Source organism: Lipophrys pholis, assembly GCF_963383615.2.
Source record: "Lipophrys pholis genome assembly, chromosome: 3".
NCBI lineage: Eukaryota > Metazoa > Chordata > Actinopteri > Blenniiformes > Blenniidae > Lipophrys > Lipophrys pholis.
Genome location: NC_137627.1, coordinates 5,149,421 through 5,172,853, shown reverse-complemented (window position 1 = coordinate 5,172,853; position 23,433 = coordinate 5,149,421). Strand labels below are relative to the sequence as shown.

General features: G+C 42.7%; 1 protein-coding gene across 1 annotated transcript in view; it reads right to left on the bottom strand.

Moving 5' to 3' along the window:
- Window positions 1-15,826, bottom strand: part of LOC308107682 (SPRY domain-containing SOCS box protein 4-like) — a 60,683-nt gene extending 44,857 nt beyond the window's left edge. The window contains exon 1 of the mRNA XM_080460159.1: window positions 15,544-15,826. The gene's annotated coding sequence lies outside the window, so the exon portion shown is untranslated. The remainder of the gene's footprint in view (window positions 1-15,543) is intronic.
- Between the last annotated feature and the right edge of the window lie 7,607 nt (window positions 15,827-23,433).

The window sequence follows — 23,433 nt, the reverse complement described above, 5'->3', positions numbered from 1 at the left end:
AATGTCAAACTTACAAAAAAAAAAAAAAATATATATATATATATATATATATTATTCTTGCTTCGACCAACAGGTGGCAGTAATCTAACCTCATTAAACCTCGAAACATTTAGCTATGGAGATGCGTCCTACTATTAAATCCATTTTTTGTAGATTGATGCAAGACCCGTTTCCATTCAATTGTTCTTGTGTAAACAAATCTTTAGACTTTAGATCGCTGCGTCAACAAGCAGTAGCACCATTAATTAACTGTACCATCTGACACTTCCAAAACGCTGGCTTGGTAATGACAAACGGTAAGAAACAGTGAAACAAAACAGAATCGAGAAAGATTGAAGGCCGACGTCACCATGGCAACAAACTACATTTGGATGTCTTCTTGAGCTCGACTGCAGGTACAACAGTTTGGAAAGCGGTGCACACAGACTCAGCGCGGCGGCAGCAGGGTGCCTCTCTGCCAAATTGTCAGCCCTTGAGAAAAACAAGTAAACACATGCGAGAGCGCACACACACACAAATGCACACGCATCCAAGTGATCCGGCGCCTGGTAGCGTGTGGTCCGACCAAACAGCATGACGGCTCACGCGGCTCTACACAGGAGCCTTCTTTCCGATGCCCCTCACTCCTCACCACCTGTTTCCTCCCACTCCGCCTGCACGCCGCTTCGCAAACTGTCAGGGAGCTGCCGAGGAAGCCTGCGGAGTCGAGGTGAGCCGGATAACGCGGGAGTTTTCCTCGGAGTGGACACAGAGGCCCAGAAGAAACGGCCCACGCTCTCCGCAAAGCTTTCTGGGCACAAGTTTGTACGCGAGATCCCAGGAAATAAAAGACTTCTAATTCATCCGTTAGCCTTCCTGAGCTCACTTCATTTTAAATGATCAGTCATTTTTCCAACAATCAAACTGGTGTAACACTTGTTTTTTGCGACCTAGCGGATAGAAAGGTGGAACTGGAATCTGAGATTTGTGGGTTTGAATCCCCGAGCTCAGCTCAACACTGTGGGTCCCCTAAGCAAAGACCAACAGCAGCCCTCCGGGCGCCGTCTTGTGGCACCGCTCCGGAGACAGAGGTTTAATGTGGAGGAATGATTTCCCCAAAGGGGATTTTAAATAAAGTATACAAAATCCCCAAAACATGCAACACTGGGTCAAAAGAGTTTTGAAACCCAAATATGACTTGTGGAGCAAAAAGTGTGCAGTGTGAGTTAAGAGTTAATCACACCAGCGTACATGAAAGGTGACCGCGATAAATATTCTAGGTCCCGTTTACGCGTCAAAGTTTCATGTAAAAACACATCGTTTTTGCATCTTCTGTTGAGAAAAGTTTCACATTTTCAAAAAGGTCCACCTTGGAAGTCATTTTCAAAAAGTGCCGTTATGCACCGCTGTCATGTAAACTGATCCTCAAGATGCAACAAGTTTTCCGTTTCGACTTAACACCTCTGCCGTAGTATTTACTTCCCTGCTGCCTTGCAATCACACCCCGACCACATCACTTCTCCAAGAGGCATTAGTTTCGTCTCATAAGTTGCACTCTTTCATTTCAAAAAGTCCATAAGAAGTTTTCTTGAAAATTTGCCACGCAGTCAAGCTTTATGATATTTATATCCAGGAGGAAGCAATGAGTCAGGAGAGAGAGCGCTGTGCAAGTTTTTTTTCCATTCACAATCAGGATATTTTCATTTCCTCAAAATCACAGATCTGATAATGAAAACGTGCTTCAGATACAACAGCTGCACAACATATCGTACATCTATGACACCAACATGTGCAATATATATGCTACATGCCTGACTGACAGATCGATTCACAAAAAAAACAAAACATGCATTAAACTAGAATGTATGTATTTTAGGTGAATATGATGGAAGGCAACACTGAGGGACTGGAGGGGTACAAAGTGTAGAAGACCAGTATGGGTGCCTTTACGGGGGATTCCCCGAGTGAAGGACTTGAGCAGAGATGTGTGTCGACTCCAGTGTCAGCTTGTCCTTCAGAGCAGCTGGAAGCTCTCGTGTCTTGAGGCTCTCACAGAGACGTTTTCTCTTCGAGTGTGAACTCGGCTCTCAGGACCGCGCCGCCGTCCTCACCGTGCATCGGATTATTATCCGCTGATAGTCAACAGGACGATCATCTCCCAAAGACGAACCTTTAATTTAGCGCACAAACATCAGGGATGGAACTTAACGCACTCCGAGAGGGGAAAGGAGAAGATGTCTGCATGTAATCGCCTTCGTCGATTTAGTGATTTGACATTTTTAATGATGGCCGCAGGGAAGAGGGAGGGAGAGAGAGAGAGAGAGAGAGAGAGAGAGAGGGGAGCATATATCAGGGAAAAGCCCCCGGGGGACTCCCAATTGTTTCCATCTTCGGGTGTTTCAGCCCTGAAAACACTCATTCTGCTGTCTGAGCGCGAGCGGCGGATGGGTCTGGACTGAAATAGCAGCCATCTGAGCTGCCATTAAACGGGGCAATAAAAAAACACATGCAGGATGTCAACGTGAATGAACAACGATGAATAACCTTGTTAGGGCCCTTCAGGTGCTTCACAAGCCTCCAACTTACTTTACTTAGAATTAACTCCTGCGCAGCCACGCCTCAAAGCCTCCCGAAACACAAAGCCTTCACTCAAAGTGACTAAATAAGGCTGCACGCAGTCAAATACTATTTTTATTGTGCCGGGAAGGGGAAAAAAAACAAACAAACGGAGGCATGGTTTGTAGCAAGACTTTCTTTGTGTGCTCCCTGCAGACTCTATTGACACGGTGAAGGCGTTCAGAATCTCATCGATCTAACGTTTCCAACATTAGTTCAGTATCGCTTCAACTGGAAGATAAAACTTACACCGTGCGGCATTATTTCTGCACTACAAGAGATATTTCTGCAACATGGCACGACCAGCTCAAGTTAGAAATAAAGCACAGCAGTGAGGAACACCACGGAATGTGGATTTCACTGGGTTTTCTTTTATTGGTGATAAAATGTGATCAGGTCTACATCTGAGTCCTCCCAGCACGTCCTCCATAAACAGAAGAGACTTTTTTTTACCACTTCCATCAATTAAAATTAGCCTGGAGCCACAAAACATGTCAAATGTACTTTAAGATAATGCTTCAAGTTGGATAAATGGTGTTTGACATTCCTACAAAATCAGTACCTTAAGGTGCATTTATGGTCATTTTTAATGACAAGTTAAGAAAAGCACAAATTCTTGGCTGTTTTAAGTCCATTACATATTTTTTTTTCTCTTCAACCCCAATAGTTTGAGCTATTTTTAGTCTTGCCATTTTTCTTTTGGTTGAAGATTTTAGCTATTTTATACATTTCACCAGTTTCTGAATTTGTATTAAAAAACAAAAAACAAAACATTTCAGCCATTTTATCAGCTTTTTGTTTGTTTGTTTTTAGCAGCTGTAGATGTTTGGAGCTTTTAAGTCTTGATTTTGTTTTTTGAATTTTATTTAATTAAATGTAGCAGTTTATCCTATTATTTTTAGCCATTTTAACTTTTATTGTGCCATTAAATCTTTCCTCATTTTGGCTGCATTGGGTGTTTAATTTGTTCAATGAGACATTTGAGCCGTTTTGTCTCATTTAGACTTTTCTCTCTGCTTTTAGTCCATTTCTAATCATCTTAGTCATTTGGCCTGTTTGCCACTTTTATTGTTTTAGCTACTCTATGTTTGAAAGACTCCCTTTGAAAATGAGTCTAGTGTGCAGATAAAATAAAAAGATAAAAGTGACCCCTGGCTTAACCTAATACCACAGGCACATAAATATTTCATGTCTTTATTGGACGTATCCATTAAACATTCATAGTGCAGATGTAGATATTCTACCTCCCAAGCTTCTTTTCACCCTCTCTTCTTTAATATATGTGGTAAAGCGGCAGCATAGGAAGTAGCCATGTTGCACAATATTAGAGAAACATGCAATGTGTAAACATGTTGAGTGGCGAAATGGAGAACAAAATATGAATAAACCTAAACTTCAATGTAAGGTGTTTTTCTGCCTTGAATTCATGCGTTTCTTTCATTAGACAAAGGTAATTTACAACATTATGCCGACTCATTTCTGTCCATTTAGCCATCAAAATGCTCACTTTGTTCTCTCCATACACACTTTATGAGCTTGACCATTATCATCTATACAAGGAGAGGTCATCAAGGACAGTAGGACTCCATCTCATCTGGCTATTACAGCGAGATGCAAAGAGCGACACTGCATTGCATAAAGACAATTATTCATGGTTCAGTCGGTCTTTTGCTGTATACACATCGTGATAGATTTGCTATATATTGTACCGTGGTAGTTCTTAATTTGTTATTGTCCCAACTCAAAATTACCTCAGGTCCCAGCTGCACAAATGGAGCATTAAGCATCTTGGATCATCTAAAGTTTTTTCAAAGGGTACCTCCCAGTTTGACAAGAACTACTGTTGCCCACCTCTGTAGGGGTACCTGTTGGAACCTGATTCTTCATCCATGTTCAAAACTCGCGGAGCAAAGTGCCCACAACCTCGACACATTTTCAGATTCAGTGTCAGAACAACCAAATACCGTGGTGTACGTAGCAGGACATCTCTGATGACTTCACGGGGAGCAGATCGCTTTTAACCGCTGAACGAGCTCAATCTGCCGTGGCCCGGCGCGCCCCTGAGACAAAGAGTGATTAGCTCCAGTCAAACACCACGCAGATTTACTCAGGTAATTAATGGGCTTTCTATGCTCAAGGACTTGACTGAGTTCTAATTAAAAATGCAAAGCAAACTTTGGAAAAGGCGGACGAAGGTTACAAAGAAAAGACGGTGGTGTGAAAAGTGTCGGCCTTTTTTGTGTTGCTTTGAGCACATTGTCCAACCAAGTCTTTAGCAGAGCCACAAATCTACCAGATTAAACACTTGCTTCTGTTGCAGACACGCACTGAACGGATCGCGTAACCTCTACAACCTTAAAGTATTCATGTGAAAACTTGGATGACATCACCCGGCTCTGCCGCTGCGAACACAGACGCTGGCGTCTCGCGGAGGGCGCAGCGGGAAACAAAGACGCTCCACGTCAACGAGGCAACGGGATGCTGGTCGTGTGCTTCGCAGAGCGAACAGGACGGCTCAATTATTCATGTCAGTGCGGCGTAGCTCAGTTCGGCAGCTACAAGGATGGGGGGTGTGTGTCACTGACAGCGAGGTAACAAAAGGAACCAGTGAAACCGGTTCGGGCAAAAAGGCCAGTTGCACTTCAAGCAAGACTATCGGGGAAAACCTTCAACAGGCTTTAAATTTACTCAGCAAAAGTAAAGCACCAGCCCAAAGCATGCAGACAATGTCAATAAGAGCTATCTTGAGTTTGACAAGAGAGACCTGCAACAGATAAGAGTGGGCTATACAGAAGGTCTCGAGGTGTGCAATCTGTCCGGGGTTAAAGGACAGGACTGTCAGAGAGACTTCTGGTTTGTTCTTGAACATTGCATAAGTTCATTATTCCTTCATCCACATTCCATCATCAGAAACTTCATCCATTATAATGAATGGAGATGATTGGAATGACTGTGGTCTACTCACAATAGTGATTATGTAATAACATTATTGTACGTAAAGTAAGCACAAAAAAATAGTCGGTTGTGAAAAAAACCCAGTATAGATATGTCTAGGTGTGGAAAAATACATGCATTTCATCCACTGATTTTATTTTTGTTTCTCTTCTTGACAAACTTTTGTTGACCGATCGAACGTGTTACTGATGAAGACGGAAGAATCCTGTCAAAACTATGTCGTAAAAATCCACATGGCTGAAAATAAGAAAGCAGAAATACTGCCGTTCTGGATGATGTTAGGAAAAAACTTCCATCAACAAATGTACAAAGAAGAAAAATGCAGTTTAAAAGATGCAGAATGGTCACCAGGGACTGTACATCCTTCCATATATTCACATTGTGTTCTGTGATCCCATGAGAGAAAATTAAATGATTCATTTAAAGATGATAAATCATACTGAGTTCGAGTTGGATCGGTCATATCATTATCAGATTGGGTGATTACATCATCACTACCGTGAACAGACCGCATTCATTCCAATCATTTCCCAGTCATTATGTGCATGATAATGACTTGGAAATGTGTGCAATAAGTTGGCTAAATGATTTAAACATCCACGTTGTCACCAGAAATATATGTTTCATTGGCGTTTCATCCAGTTGGTATTGCACTTCTTCACTGTCATGCATCCGTCTGCCACTAGTCGGAGCTGCAGAGCTGTCTGTTTAAATAGACTGCAGCGTTAAAAACAGTGCTGTGGGAAACGAAGAGATGTTGTCACACTAAACTACCACTGTTTGTCAGAATGTTCACGTAGACATCTCTGATGGGCGACGCGAGCATCGGGCCCGGCATCCAGCCCAAAACTTTTGTTAAAACAAATATGCAAATCACACTACGATGCCTATACCACTTGACTAGAGGCCCGGGCTAACGAGAGCCGCTACAGCGACGGAGCCTGTTGACATTTTGAAGAGAAGGAAGGCCGATGTACTTTGTGTTCAGGAGACAAGCTTAACGCAACATCTCAAGGTCCGACAGAAAAACTGAGCTTCATGTGGGGAAAAGTATTCACAACCCTTATAAAGAAACACCCGCTGTAACCCTGACAGAGCTGCAGAGAGCCTCCACAGTGAAGCGTATTGGTGCGACTGTGCACACTGCGCTCATAAACCAGTTTCTCTTACGCTACACTGAGAATACGATGCCATGTATGACTGCATTAGTGCACCGACCCAACGAACCAGAGCACAATAGGTCATGTGGGGTGAGATGATTCACTGCAGCTGATTCACTGTGTGTGTGTGTGTGTGTGTGTGTGTGTGTGTGTGTGTGTGTGTGTGTGTGTGTGTGTGTGTGTGTGTGTGTGTGTGTGTGTGTGTGTGTGTGTGTGTGTTCGTGTTCCACGTCCTCGCGTTGACCCCGGTGGTTGGGCACACTGTGTTTTTGTGATTGTTGTGGCAGCAGGACAGATGAGGACGGTGCGCAGGGGGCAGATGGATTATTTCTCCGGTAACAGACTGTGTTGCCGGCGAGGACGCGGCACAACTGCCACCAAGGTTGTGTAGTAGTGAGTGAGTGGAATACACGAGAAGATATAACCGCCGTCAGGAGTCCTTTTCATTCACAGGAGTTTGGAGCTGGCTGCGGCACATAATGCGGAGCTCCGGTGTACCAGTATAGAAACACGTGGGTGGGAGTTTCTTCCAGAAGGGAGCGCTTTTACACCACATCCTCATCAGATGTGAAAGATAAACAGCCCCGCTAACTCCTCTCTCTCGCTCTGCTCAGAGGAACATCCATCATCTGCCTAAAGAGCTGAGACAATCCAAACCTCAGCGGTGACACGAGCGAGAACCTTTTCTCCCATTATCATGCACAGCCTGCCTCAGGAAAGAGGATGACGAGTGAGGCTCGAAGCATCACCCCCTATTCCAGTAAAGCTGGGACACGGTGGGAAAAAAAAAAAAGAAAAGACGGCAGTTCATTAAAATCCAATATGCCAGAGAGAGTATTGCGCAAGTGATAAGACTGCAGGGAAAAAATAAAACTGAATTAATAAAGCTTTTTGGGATTCACTTCCGTCGAATTTCAACATATTTCTCCACCTGGGTTTGGAGTTTCACCTGCTGGAGGCTGTTGGAAGCTTTTAAAAGCCAAAGCACACCTCAGACCAGCCCCCTGATTTTATTTTCCGTCTCATTTAAACAAGACAGCTTTTTAAGTGAAAATGCCTCTTTTGTTTTTAAAATAAATTTTTTTGCCATCTCAAAAAGTTGCGTATTCCGCCCCCCCCATTGCCACGGAGACAGAGATGGAGCAGTTTTGCAAAGTTCCCAAGTGATTTCAGTGGCTCGGAGCATCCAGTCCTTTTATATTTTATTTAGTTCGTCACAATTTTGTTGACCGCGAGGTGATTCATTGCACTTTTCTTTAAAATTGAAATACCAATGAATTTGCCAAAGACATTGTGCAGCCCGAGTAAAAACCGTCCCATTAGTTTTCGTTGATATGTGCAAAATCTATTTTGGACAACCTCAAAATATCCCATGCCTTCGAAGTCTTGTGATCTTGGGCACCAAAGATGATAGAATCAGAGAATCAGGAAAAACCTCAGTAAACAAGAGTCAGAGCTCAGAAAAGTACTTGAAAAGGTGCGATACTCAGGTCTATAGTATATTAGACGCAGCTCTGTGGTACAAATCACCTTTTCTGACACAGCCACAGAAACGATTAATAATGCATCTGAAGTAAAACGTCGCCACTATACAAGTAATCCTGGCTCTTTGATTAATCTAACCAGTGCAATAATGACAAATGAGCCAACAAATGAGTAATTTCTTTGATTCCACTCAAAACATGGCGGTGGGCACAACTGCAAAACAACGCGATCCGTCTAAAAACCATTACTCTCCATCGGTGCTTGAACTCACTTGTACAAAACCACTCGAATGGGCTTGAGAGCAACTAAACATGAGTGGCGGCGCTTTAAAGAGCGGTTCGTTCTAACGCGAGCCACTCCAGTGATTAGATTCGGTTTCAGAGAGCGGACGCGAGGGAGCTGCCGGCCTTTCAAAATGACCCGCTGTCCCATAAAGCCCCCCCGGCCTCGCCTTGCCCCGCGCAGCGCAGCGCCGCCCCGGATTGCTTTTAATGGGATTTCACGACATTAACATTCTGCTGAGTCAGCAGAGTAGACATGACGGCTGCAGTCCCGACTCTGCTGAGGCAGCGGGCTGGCAGTGTACAGCTCCATCAGTGTGTGTGTGTGTGTGTGTGTGTGTGTGTGTGTGTGTGGAATCCCCCCCAAGAGATAATTACAACATGTAAACCCTTCAAACGGCATCAAATGTTTGCATCTGGGGGAATAAACACTTCCGACACGATGCAGCTGATTGGAAATGTACCAAGCTTGGAAATGAGTTTAAATACCACATTTATGCAAATCTGTTCTGAACGGGGTTAGTTTACTGTCAAATTTTGAGATAGACGAAGAAGAAGAAGACTGATCCCTCAACAAACTTTTACATACAGATCAAAGTCAATAAAGGTTGTATGTGCAGGAATGTGATGATTTACATATAGGACGGATGTGTCATAATGTGACGAGTGATTTTTCATATATTAACGTTGTAATCAAGCCAATAATTTTAGAAAAGGTTGACCCAACTCACAATATGAAGAAAATACCATTAGATGTATGAAGGAGCATACAACTAGTATTTCATGCATGGATAGCAGGTCTTTACAGACCGATTAAGAGTACTTACTTCCAACACTCGATGTAATAAAATCTAAAAGAATCAAAAAATCCCCAAAATGTTTGTCACTTAGAAGCTGCTTATTTGCCAACTACCATTTTTGATCAATGACACTCGGTCCTCATTTATTGATTATTTCAGTAATGGAGTATTTTACAGATTATTCTGTCAATTATTCAAGTAATTGGATGAAAAAAATAGGTGTTCTGTCCATTAACCTCGGTGCTTATTTTATGAATGGTGATATCTGTAAGACAAAAATTATCAATTTCGTTCCTTCTACAAACAAAAATGTGCATTTTTTTTAATAGCTTGAATTGCAATCAAACATTAAAAAGTTCTGATTTCAAAATGTCAAAGTGAATTATTTGAGGAACAGTTTCAGCCCTAAAGCATTTTTTCCCTCAAACCTCACTTTGATTTTGTGCTTCTAACGACATATTATATATAATAAATATATTTGAATGTTGTCCCTGTACATGCAGGAGGTAATATACCGATCAAGCTTCTGCACTGAAACTGCATTTATACGCCTGATCACAACTTTTACACCACGCTTCCACAGGCATCTGTAAGCTGCAGCCATTTTTTGACATTTTCCTAGCTCGGATAACAACAGTGCCGTCAAACCAACGTCAAACACTGCCGCAGAGCCGCTGCCCCCGTTCGCTGCAACGCACTGTAAACAACATCACACACAACAGGTCGCCTATGAAAAAGCAGCCCACGCTCAAATGCCAGTAACACCACGAAAAAGGTTAAATCTGCTGCGTGCCGTTTTCTTCAAGTCAGACCACCATAAAGTTGCGGAAGACAAACTTTAAAACATGCACGCTGTTTTTAATCAGAGGTGGCACACGGAAATGGAGATATAAGCTGGTAAAACATGTGTGGTTATGGGGGGGGGGCGGTCTCCACGGCACATCCTGGGCCCGAAGAAGCAGATCTGGCTGAACCCTCGTGGTCATACTCAGTGCTGGGCCGGGTTTATGACAGCAGCAGCAGGAGGCCGACAGAGAGAGGCTGCAGCTGGATTTATTGCTCTCTCCAAGATGAATGGCACATTTCTGTAGCGGCCCAGCTGTTGGCTTTTATTTTCAGCAGGTGCACCAAAAGATCCGGCAATACAACGATTTATCCAAAAGCACTTGGTAATTCAAGTCCCCGTTTCTCTCTTTAACGTTTGGCTTGTAGCACCGCTTCAGTCCTCTGTCCGGGCGGCCGCAAGGTTTCTGCTCTAGTTACTAATCTGGTTACTGAATGGAGGAGAAAGAGAGATGGAGATCTCTGTACAAGGCCAGCAAGGAGCTTCAATCAGTGGGAGCGACTGTTTTCAATCCAATTTGACCTTACCCATTCATTTTCTAGAAAACACACGCACACACATGCACACGCACAACAAAGAAAAAGCTTTTATGTCTATATTCACCTTCCTCGTTGCTTTGAATTGCCTTTTTGTTGAAAGGCGCTACACCAATAAAGTCTGCGTACTCTCTGGAGTGTTAAATTTCTGAATCTGACATCGAACGTTGGTGGGAAAACCAAAAATCTAAATGAGTGGATAGTGTGCGGAATGCATTTATTCTGAAAATGAGGGCTTTTGTGCTTGAAATCAGGACAAAAAAAATTTAAGCACACATCGGGAACCCTGTTTACACGACAATACTTCAAGGGAAAACACATTTTTCCATTTTAAAAAAAGGTTTCGTGTTTTTACAGCAATGTTTTGAAAACACTGTGATAATCGGTTCGTTTTCCAAAAGTTCCATCGTGGGAGCAATGTCCAAAAAGTTGTGTTTTCCGCCGCTCTGGGTAAAGTTACCGTGCAAACGGATACCCAAACTGCAATGAAAGTTTTGTGTTTTCACTTGAAAATGTTGTGTAAACAGGGGCCTGGCACCTTCTTGTAAAGGCAACAGAGATCGGAGAGGCTTGACCAGCTCGTGGCTTTAATGTCGAAAACATCTGGTCGTAGATTTTTTCTAGCTTCGCTGTAATACTTCTTAGAGACAACCTGAAAGGCTCCAGGTACAAAGCTTGAAACCACATTGAGGGCGATGTGCTGATTGGTTACACGCTTCAACAGCAAAAAATTCAATCGCAGCATATAGCAGCTCCTCAGCACTGGCCTGAAATGAACCGCTGAGACGACAGGCTGATAAAACGGTGCTGTAATTTATCCTAAATGTTTAAAGCTTGAATGAATGAACCGGGTCAAATTATCACTGCTTGTGTCTGCTGCCGTCTGGGAGAGCGTCACCATTGTCTGTTAAAGTAGGGTAACGCTTTTCGCTGAAAGAAACAAGTGAAAGAGTTTCCGTTTGAAGCCCGACAGGTAGTTCTGGCTTGAAGACAACAGCCAGACTGATCAACAGCTTCCTAAACCCCCCCCCCCCCCCAGTCCGTAAAAGCTCTCACCACACTCCTATTCTTTCCACCCTGAGAACAAAAAGCCCAAATACATTCAACACTAAACACGACACACACTAATCTAATTTGATAGGTCTTCACAGAGTTCAGGGATCACCTGCAGGGGCAGTGTTGTGCAACATACACGATGTGCAACCAGAAAAAAGAGAAACGTAGAAGAAAACGCAATGAAAGACGAGCAAAACCACGACCTCATCTCACCTCGACATCCAGACAAAGAAGCTTCAGATCACTCGTACCGACAGAAACGTCTTCACTCCAAAAGTTAAAAATAAAAAGGCAATTTCAGAAACGTCACTTTTTTCACACAGCTGGAGAATAATAATTGTGCGTTAATCTTAACGAGTCCCGTCGATGTATTCAGTTGGAACACCACTGTAATCTTTAGGGAACATCTTCCATCGGGGGAATTATGATAAACGTAGCCTTAAAAGTCAAACCTAAAGAACAAGTGTTCGGCAGTCAGATGGAAAATGAATCGGCAATTAACCCTCCTCAGCTCTCGCCTCGAGTCAATTTATTCAGGATTTGTGAAACATCACACCAAGCAGGGTGTTAAGATGATTTAGATTGTGCTGAGAATTTACCTCAAGAGCGTGTACCTACACCCAGAAGAGTATTTGAGTAGCAATCAGCAGCAAAGACCCACACTCATCTGATAAACAGTCTGAATTTAAACATTCAGCCGTGGCCATTAAGTAGGATCGAATGACGCACGTTTAACCTGCGTCAGACGAGCATCAGTCTGTCAGCACATACACGCCAATCTCAGGATCACAAGCGCGTGGGAAATCAGTCCTCACGGCACCACAAGACGATTTATCATCAGTGTGGTAAAAACAACATAAAATGCGTTAATTTTTCACTGTTTTTTTTTTTTTTTTTTTAATCACATTAATGGAAAAATGGATTGCCGTTAAAAAAAAACTAAACTGAACACTTTAGTTTTGCTGTAGTGGACCAATTGTCCCAAAGCAAAAAAGAAGGAGATAATCCCTCAGGTCTCAGCAGGCCCACAACATATAATTATCATCTCACTTGTGCTGACATTTACTTCATGTGACGACAGACAATCTCCTAAAATCCCCAGGAAACATTTGGAAGTGTCACAACAGTTACGGTAAATATTGTGACTGAAATCGTTTTTTGAAAGAACGACTGAGGGGCGCGTTCACACCGGCACTGTTGGGTGTCGGGACCAGAGTTCGTTTCGGCGAAAGCCCGCTTCGTTTGGGCAGGTGTGAAAGTGAGCCGACGTGACGTATGGTGCAGTGCATTCTGGGTCGTAAGCGACCGTGAAGCGCAGTGTGAAAGCAAAGTCGATTCCCTTCTCTTGTGAAGCCTGTGGGTGAACTTTGACGACGACCTCTGGATAACATACTCCCAAACACATCATACCACCCACACACACACACACGCTGAAGCAGGCACTGGGGTCAAAAGGCTGGGAGTGGGGGTTGGTGGGGGTCATTAGTTACTCCGTGATGAGAAGATATGATCTGGTAGTAACAGAATAAGGACGAGAGTTCACACTAAAAACACTTGTCACACTCGAGCAGAAGTTTCAGCGCAAACACCATAGTGACCTTTTACCTTTCAAGCCAGACGCACTCTCCCTCCCACGCCTTTTGTTGTTTGAATGTCTGACTTTCTGCTGCTTCTCACGTTAGGATAGTCGCAATCCATTCTCATGCAAGTAGGACGCTGGTAGTTTGAAATATCTGGTGAGTGTTACACAAAGGGATTTGCACCAAAGCTTCTTATTTTCAATTTGTCTCTGTTACAGTGGTGGACAAGAGGTTACTAAAGCAAGGCATTAAACAGAATCCCACCACCAAGGGGTCGCTACTGTGTTTGGAAGAGCAAGGCCCTTAATCCAAAACCCCTCGGATTGCCCCAGAATGGTATCCGTGATAAAACTTGTGCCAAAATAGATTCACTGTGGCGTGCGATTGGAGAAAGCCAACCTGCACGTTTCCATAAACATTAATCTTATATATATATATATATATATATATATATATATACTCGTAGCAGGAGTTCTTCACAAAAACTCATTTGCAACGTTTAAGTGAAAATGGAAAAGTTCCATTGCATTTTTTGGTGTCCATTTATAGGACAACGGTGCACAGAGCCACTGAAAATGCAACTTTTTGAAAACGCTGAAATGTTCCTGCACATGCACGAGCAGATTAACAATAACGAGTGTGGTGACACCCAGTCCATATTCTGGTAGTTCTATAGTTGAGAGTCACGAGTAAGAACAATCCGACTTGGTCGTCTGCTCATACAGATGTCTGTGTACTCGCCATTGGTACGCCAATCTGAAAAAGAGGCGGGTAAAAAATAAAAAATGCGGGAGTCCTGTAACATTTGTTTTCTCCTGGAAAGTGGCTCGTGCACAGACGTGGAGCAGCGAGGAAGAAGTAGTGAAAAAGGCGCTTATTGATGTCTGGTCTGAAGACTATGAATCGCGGTTGTTTGCGGCTACCCATTAGCCACGGGCTAACTAGCCTAAGCACCATTGGATAAAATGGCGGGACTTCCGGTTTCGGTCTGGACCAATCAATGAGCCCGTGTTTCTTCTTTAGTTCCTCTCTGGGACAGCGCCCACAAACTAGCAGCTGGTGTGACATTTTACAGATGGTTTGGGCCGGTCTCTTAACCGAGTGTGAACGCCACCCAAACCAAATGAAGGGGTGAAAATCCCCTCCACCCTCCCAGGTGAACCATGTACTATTCCAATGTGAAAGGCCCCTGAAACAAAATGTAAAAACAAAGTTTTCACTTCAAATATCATGTAAATGGATGATGACTTTAGAATGGAATCCATATTTTGGAAAAGGCAACCCCCTGATCCCCCCCCCCCCCCCCTCCCTTTAACTTCCCCTCCAGCTGCAGCCCTCCTCCACCTCTAAAGCCTCCTACCACCTGAAAATGCTCTGCTCCAACTGCCTGATGAGAAATCCAGTCTTCTTTTTTTTTTTTTTGGTCCTTCCATATAAATCACACCAACCACAACTGAAAACAACACCAAACAACCACAACAGTCCCCGGGGTCGACCACATCAGCCAGCTCCGTCCTCCATCTCACCATCTGCTGTCCTCCGCCCACATGAAATCTCTCATCACACTTGATCTGGACACGAGCCTGCCCGCGTCCACGAGGGCAAAGCAGATGGCAGAAGCGTTTATAGCCCTGAATATTTGGGCAGAAGTTCAAAAAAAAAAAAAAAAAAAAAAACCAACCCACACGAGCCGCCATCACTACAGTCCCAGTCCTCCTCCTCCTCCTCTCACCTGGACTCACGTCTAAAGCCGCCCTGCTTAACGCTCAGCACGTGCAAACACCTTGAATTGGACGGATGAATGAGTGAAAGAGGGACAATCCTGCTCGTGCGGCTTGAATGAGGAGTCAAAACGATCATATTTCCACCTTCCTCACATGTTTTCTTGCCTCTGTGCCTGGACTGACTTCCTCACAGGTAAAAAAAAAAAAAAAAAAAGGAACCAGAAGGTGTGATTCACGGGTTCACCTCGCGCTGCAGCACCAGCCGTTGCTGTTCAACAAGTTCGACCGAGCCTGAGATCACAAACCAAAAGGACCGAATCACAGCGTGACTTCCAGACAATGAGGAAATACTTTGACCGGGAGTCTCGGTGTGTTTCTGGCTGAATCTCCTGCGGGCTCCGGGGAGACGCTGCGGCTCACAGCCGGGCAGAACAAGGGCGAAAACAACTTGGGAGAAAGTTAGAAGTCTCCAACCCCTCGATGGGATTCCTCCGAGACAAAACGGAGGAGAAAGACGCCAAACTTACCTTCGAAGCGACACCGGGAATGTTTCACGTCTCGGGGAAAAGCGACAGAGCGTCTTTTCTTTCTTTTTCTGTGTCCACGAGTTTCCTCCTTTCCCTCGGCAAACTACCGGCAGCCGTCGCGAACCTCCTCACGGGCCGGCTTTCACTTCTGGACGAGGAGAGTTTTGTCCGGAGAGGAAGGGGGAACCTCGTCCGGGGCTGCGCGTGTGGATGTGAGAGGAGAGAGAGGAGGCTCTCTTTGTTCCTGCTGCGTGCTCCGCGACTCCCAGCGCCGCTCGTGAGTCCCAGGCCGCCGCTGATTGGCTGAACAGATCCGGGATCAGGAAAAGGTGAAAAAAAATATTTGCAAAAAAGATAAATAAACAACAACAAACAAAAAACACCAACGTAATAGGGGCACTCAAGAAAAAAAATTAATTTGGAGGTTAAAAAAAAAAAATCTCGACTTTGATTTTCGACTTTTCCTGAAGCGCATAAGTTGGGTTTTTTTTTGCCTCCTATTTTATTTTTCCTTCAGTGGCCCTAATACTCTTCCGGAATCCTGAAAGTTCTGAAGTCACACACCTATTTATATCACGAAGCTTCGTGACGTTATTGTAATTCCCCAGGCCCTGCATATTTTCATCTTCAGGTTGCTTCTTCTGGAAGTATCCGTGTTGAATGCAGTGTAGGAAATAACCCTTTATAAAGTAATACATTAATAAAGTAATGCGCCACACTACTGATATGCTTTCTGATTCGATACCAAGTAAATCATAAATGGATCTGACTTATATAGAACCCGTTTACACAACGTTTCAAGTGAAAACGCGTTGATTTTGCATTTTCATTTCGGAAAAGATTTGCATTTATTTGAAAACAATGTCAATTCACACAGAAAGGGCAGAAACATGGGAAACTATGTCGTTAGCATGCCAGGCCACGAATTGGCGCTGGAGGTTGCTTTTGTAAAGAAACCACACACACATCCACATTAAAAACGGTGATTACACAGACATTTGTAGGGACAGACAACAAAGTCGGATTGCTATTATGGGGAAATCAACTATAAAACTACGAAGTCCCAAGAGAATATTGACTGGTGTCACTCCGTAGGCCGCCATTGCTGTTATTGTCCAACCACTGGTGCATGTGCAGAAGAACTATTCATTATGGCCACAAGGAGCAGGAGCAGCATTTCAGAAATTTTGCGTCTTCCCCTGTTTACATGGAGACGGAGTCAGTGTTTTTGAAAAGTTGTGTTTTCAGTGGCTCCGGGCACCGTTGTCATGTAAATGGACACCTGGAACGCAGCAAAGGTTTTCTGTTTTCACTTGAAACGGTTGTTGTGTAAACAGGGACCCAACGTTGCAGTACCATCGGTAGCCTATAGGGAGCAGGGTTGAGAGTACAAAATAGCGTAAGTTGCCACTGCTGCCTGCCAGTCACACGTGATTTATTGAAAATGTCTTTTAAATGCTTTATAGAGAATATAAAAGCTATAAGGTTTGTTCTGTGTGGGAGGAAAGTGTCTTTGTTCTTGCATAAACGAGCTATAGGTGGAGCATGTTTCAGTTTCAGCATCTGATGCATTGTTTTTGTACAAGTTTGAATCAGAAAAGGGACTTTAAACGATTTGTACATCACGACTTTGACTTTTTATTCCTAGCTCTCGCCACAAAAACACACAAAAAAAAAAGGGTTTATGACTGAGATGAAGCCTGTTTTGTCTGTGCACAGCTCGGAGGTCTCACTACGAACACAGCGACCACCACGTACAGTAAAGCACCATGTGAACTCAGGCTCCTTTAGTCACACTGGCCATCAAACAAGCAGCTGGTGTCCATGTTAATTCCTCCTCCAATCTCCCAGTCCAATTACAGAGGTGGGGATCTCACCTGTTAACGGGATCGGGAACATGAGTAATAGAGGCTTGCATGGAATCGGGCTCGTTGTGTAACGTGGACCAGCGACTCCCCGAGCAGCCGCCCTCAAATCAATTCAAAAGATGATGTGATTAACAACACTGAGATAACCTCGCCTGTCAAGACTCTGACACACAGATGATGTTCCCCTTCTTCTTCAGACTGAGTCATAAAGTCACCATTCTAACATTTTTTTCATGAGTCTGCTTGATTTCCGAGCAGTAAGTCGGATGAAGAGATCAATCGCCTGCCGGTTAAACACAAAGCTGCAGCCAGCCATGAAAACCGGAGGGAAGCCGAGGTCCATCCACAAGCTGTCACCGCAGACAGTAAAGTGTCTGCTGCTCATAAAGTTGGAGCGAAAGCTGATCTCAGTGAGGCGGCTTCAGCTGAATGTGACTCAGAGCTCCCATGCCGTGTGTGCACAGGCAGTGAAATCCTGCTGTTGTGTAACAGAGCCGAGCCCCGTGCTTGTCTATTGTCTGTGATCCAGGCTGGGAGGGCTGCGGGTTAAAGTGTGTCGTCTGCTTTTCACCAGCAACGACTTCAGAGGAAGCTGCCACGGCTCTTCTCACCAGGCTCAGGCGCTCTTGTCTCCATATCACCAATTCCCTTCCTTTCTCATCGCTCTGAGTGGTCTGAATTTGATTCACGTGATCTGTTTCTTAATTTTTTATTTATTTTTTTAACAGACCATGTTCAGTCATATAGGTATACTGTTAAATTTTTTTTACATAATCTGTCAATTATAATCACACAGCAGAAGTGAAAAACAGTCAAAACATTCACACTTAAACCGCCCCCCTTTCCCAATAAAAAAGAATAAAAGAACAAAGAAACAAAACCAAAAACACCAGTCAATAGAGAAGTGAATCTTTTCCCGTTTAAATAAATATAAAATGACTCTTATCCAGATTTCACTTCCAGGAGATCTGTCACACACACACACACACACACACACACACACACACACACACACACACACACACACACACACACACACACACACACACACACACACACACACCAGTGGTGATGGCTGACATACAAGGTGGTTTCACACCACTGGGACCAACTTGGGGTTCAGTAATTTGCTCAAGGACACTTCCAACATATAATGTAGATGATGGGGATCAAACCCACAACCATGCGATATGAAGGTGTACCAAGTTGTTAGACATCTGAGCCAGTTGATCCATGAAGAGTCTGTTGAGTTGTACCGATTCGGTCCAATGTTTCAGTCTTTTTCCGATTCCTACAGATTTAAAATGAGAGAATTACTAAGTTCTGGGTTTACAAAAGAGAAAAGAGGCAGAACCAGGCAGGAAACCTGGACAATGTTCTGTCTCGTTTCTTTTACAACACAACAATCGTCACAGACTCTCGGGATTCATTGGGTTTCAAGACCCTCCAGAGTTAAAGCCGGGGTTCCTTTTCCCCTCATCAGCAAAGTCTGAACATCTAATCTGGCAACATTTCACATGTTGATTATCTGAGGCCACATTGATTGACGTGTGGAATATCATTACCGCGGGATTACCAGTCTGTGTGTATTCGCCAGACGGAACGAGCATATTTCAGCCAGATACAGCGTGCTGCCATTTATTATGTGTGTAAAAACATCATATAGGGACGAGTGGATTATTGTTTAATCTACTGGCAGTGGCAGTAAAGACTGGGATCTGGTTTAGGAGTCATCGGCTTCACGGGGGAGGAAGCCAGGTATAAGCCACACATGCTTTTGTCTCACGTGGTTAATTGCTATTGAATTCTTCAATACCCATTGGATTTGGTTCTGATTCTGCCTTCTATGCACCTTATAAGCCAACAGTTACCATCCTGACCACGACTGATTCACAAAAGATGAAGACGGAAAAACTATTTATTCCTCTTTGGTTGTGAAAGGGGACTGAGTTGTCTGTGCACCTGGTTGCAGCAGCCGCTCCCTCTTAATGCTATGATGGTAGATGACGTACAGTCGTCTCCACACCCTGTATACAACAATAGTCCACAAAGTGTATTTTCCTCTGGTTTACCATTTATTTATATAAGTTTTCGTTTTACTCTTTGGATCTCCATTTAGTGACACTGAAACTTACATTTTTCCATATTAGTTTTCTGCAAAATATCAGTACAAAATAAAACCCCTTATATTGAATTAAAAAAAAAAAAGAAGATATTTCTAAAGAGAAATAAAAGCAAATTTCAAGTCTATGATTTTTAAAAAGATTTCTCTCGATGCAAAATACAGTAAAAACCTCAAACTTTTATTAAGAACTTCAACAGAAATTCATCTTGTGTTTTCTTTTTGAGGCAAATCGTCTGAAACCCCTGAAATTAAACAAACACCCTGATGAGAAGTTAGAACTTTGGCGGGTCGGAGTGCTGAAGTGTCTCTATTTCTTGCGGTTCCGCCGCTCTTGCATGTGAACCGGTCCTTTCATACAGAGGCGTCCTGATGTTTTAAACAGAATTCCACACAGTGTGATGACAAACTGTGCCCATTCAAACGGCCACAGGACACGCTGAGACCTCCCTCCGGCTTTGCTATGGTAAATTACCCCCAACTTCTATCAGCTGGGGTCGCTACAAAAGGACAATGAGTGAAGAACTGGGATCACTTCTTTTTAGGCATGCGGGATTATCATGTTGCATTTCAATGAAAAGTGCAAAGACGTTTAAAACATCTTCATTTAAATGTTGTTGGTAAAAGTCGCTTCCTTTTCTGGCATTTTGAGTGTAAATCTACTCCACTGTCTCTCCCTATAATGCACAATTTACATAAGTAAGACTCATTGGAAGCATTATTATTCGATAACCGGAAGAAATTTGAAAGTTATCAAAAATGGCCACTTGATGCCTGATAAAGGTGGAATGTTGAGTTTCAGTTGAAGTTGCAGTTAAAAAATAGTACATGTTAAAAAAAAAGGAAAAAAGATCTGGACATTAAATCAAGAGAGAGCAACAAGTGGCGTGATGCTTTCTGAACAAAATACGATTGTAGGACAACTCGTCCACGACTATTATTTTCAGCATTATTGATTTGAAGGATTGGATTTCAAATTACATTTGACACATTTGGAAGGACTATTAAGTGTATTTGACACAAAATCTCCCATTTGCTATTCCCCCAAAGTTACAATCATAGAAGGCATGGCATCAAAAAGACATCATCTGTTTTCTGTCTTTGACTGTCCACACCTCAGAGCCCAGCCGGGGTTTTAGAATTTCCACAGTCTGTGTTAAGAAAAAAAACAGCAACACATTTTCACTCCTAAAACACCACGCCATGTGGATGATGGGATGAAAACAGTGCGTCTTTGCTTAAAACGGCATTCTCGGACAGGCCTTGAGAATGAGTTTTTACATATATTCTGAAAAGGACCGCACACTGGACTGTTGTATCCCAAATTTGACTGTAGAGGGCAGAAAACCCCAGTCTGGATTTGTGTGCATTACAATGTTTCTTAAGGTTTTTTCAGGTTTAGCCTAATTTATCAATAATTTTGTTTTTATTGCAGATTACTGAATGCAGAGCAATAAATGTATATCGTAGAGATGCAACCTGGTCATTAAAATGATTACAAATGGGATGTTTCTTTGCCTGAATATTCTTTTTTTCTTCTTCTTCTTCAGTGGCCCTCAGTCCTCAGGTTCCTAAATTGGCGTTTATTCCCTCCTGCAGAGACTGATGGAGGTTATGGAGCGCTGTGACTGCGCATGCGCATCTCTCCCACTCGCTTCCCGTTCCTTCTGCTCATACACTAAACAAACATGGCGGACCGTAGTGGTATGACTCCCGTATTCTAGTTTTATGGTCCTTTTCAGTAGTTTTATAGTTGAGACTCACCCCTGATAGCATCCAATTCGACATACGGATGTCGCATTCTCTCCATTTTCTTCACGTTTATAGCTTTTGTTCTCTGCACACGTCTGTGTAGTTTCATTACAAAACCAAGCAACAGCGCCCTCCAGTGGCCCGGCATACTAACTACAGCGTCAGGTTTCTTCTGTTGCAGTGTAAACTCATTTCTTTTTTCTTTTTTTTAACGGATTAGGTGTTGTCATGTGAAACTTTGTGGTGTAAAAAGGGCCTAACTCACAATGACGATGTTTAAATTTACTATAAAGGTGTTGGAATTAAACAACGAATTGGAAAATGTGTTTCTGAAGCAAAAGTTGTTAAAAAACAGAATACTCTGCAGTGGATTTAATGTATATTTGAATTTTTGGAAAAATAAAATCTCCTCAAATGGCCTCAGAGAGGAGGAATCTGGGTGGAAGTTGGAAAAGGCAGTCAAAAGAGGGCAGATGCAGATGAATCTCCTGATATATGCATGTATGTAAAGACTGGGAGAGGACTTTCATCTTCAAACATACAATCCTGATGCGGATTAGCAGCCAAATATTCCCCCATTTTTCCTGGATTAAGTCTGACATGGAGCCCAAAGCCTGTTTCAGAATTTCCCCTCTGCTTCCTCCTCCTCCAGCCACTTCTCCACACTCCCTCCATCAGGCCAACACTGCCCCCTGCTGGGTGGGTAACCACACCGTCAGAGGTTTACATCTTTTTCTCGGTTTAATTCCATTTGGAGGTGTTTCTGTGGCGCGTGCGCGTTTTCCCTTCGTGCACGTGGAATTTCTCAGCCTTTTAGTTTTAATGACCTTGAATTTTGGTTAATGTATTACTTTTTATTGCATTTAAGTTGTATTTGTCTAACTTTAAAAACTAGTTACAGTCTGAAAAAGGCAAATTATTCAGTATTTTACTTATTTTAATAGTTACATTTTCATTTTGAAGCATTAACGCTGCATCGTCTTGGACATTTTATACGTTGATACTGTAGATTTATTCACACTCAGATAAAGAAACCAAAACTTTGAATATTTACATCATCCATGATTTCTCTGTGAATGACTTCAGAGATTTAAAAAGAGAAATGTCTTTGGCATTTTCAGTATTATAGTATATCAGGATGGTCCAGAGTGTAAGTTAGGTGCTAAATCTTTATATAAAGTCTGCAACCTTCAAATCTTTGAGTTCAGACTAAAGCTTATTTTTTCTCATTATATTTTCTCTCTATTATACTGAAATATGTATTTGCAAAAAAAAAATCCTTTTATCCTCCACTTTCTTTTTATTGAACTAAGTCATGCGGAAAGAATACCCCTTTTTCCTGCTTCACCACCCATCACCTGTACAAAAGACCTCAAAACAGTCCGTTCCCACTTTAAATTCACTGTTCAAAGTTAATTTATTGAACATTAATTACCCAATATTCCACAAAAAGTGGTACTTTTCATTTTTAGTACGTCTCTAGAATATTTTATTTATTTTTTAACTTTAAAGAGCTAAAAATTTGTTTTAACTGAATTACTTTTTACACATAACAATGTTTGTTTTATGTCTTTTCTCCGAGACTTTAAAGCCAGAAAATATCAGCTTTGAGAGTTATGTATGTTTAAAAAAATAAAAATAAAAAAAAACTCCAGTAGAAACAACATATTTTACAGGCAGAAAGTAGCTGCACTCCATCCATTTTATTGATTTTATTGTTTTACAAAAAACAAGAGAATGAGAGAATGCATAGAGCCAGCTGCTCGGATGGAGAGAACACAGAGAGGGGGAAAGGAAAAAGGCAACAAATTGGTTCAAGAGGTTCACAAAAAAAACAATTAAATAAAAGAAAACAACACTGTTTGCAGGCTTTTACACTCTCATACACTCTCACACCATCAACCAACAGCACGCCGACACGACGGAAGAGATGCATAGAAGTTCAGATCTCCTTCATCACGACAGAATCAAAGTGTTGAAATGCAGAAATTTCCCCAAAACTGTGCGAAAGTAAAAGACAAAATGTCTCCAAGACCAGCGAAAACGAGCGTTCGGTCGTTATTTTGGCGGGAAAATGGCAAAGTGACACTTGCGCGGCGCTACTTCCTTTAGCGCGCATGAATGAAAACACTTCAGACTGTTCACGTG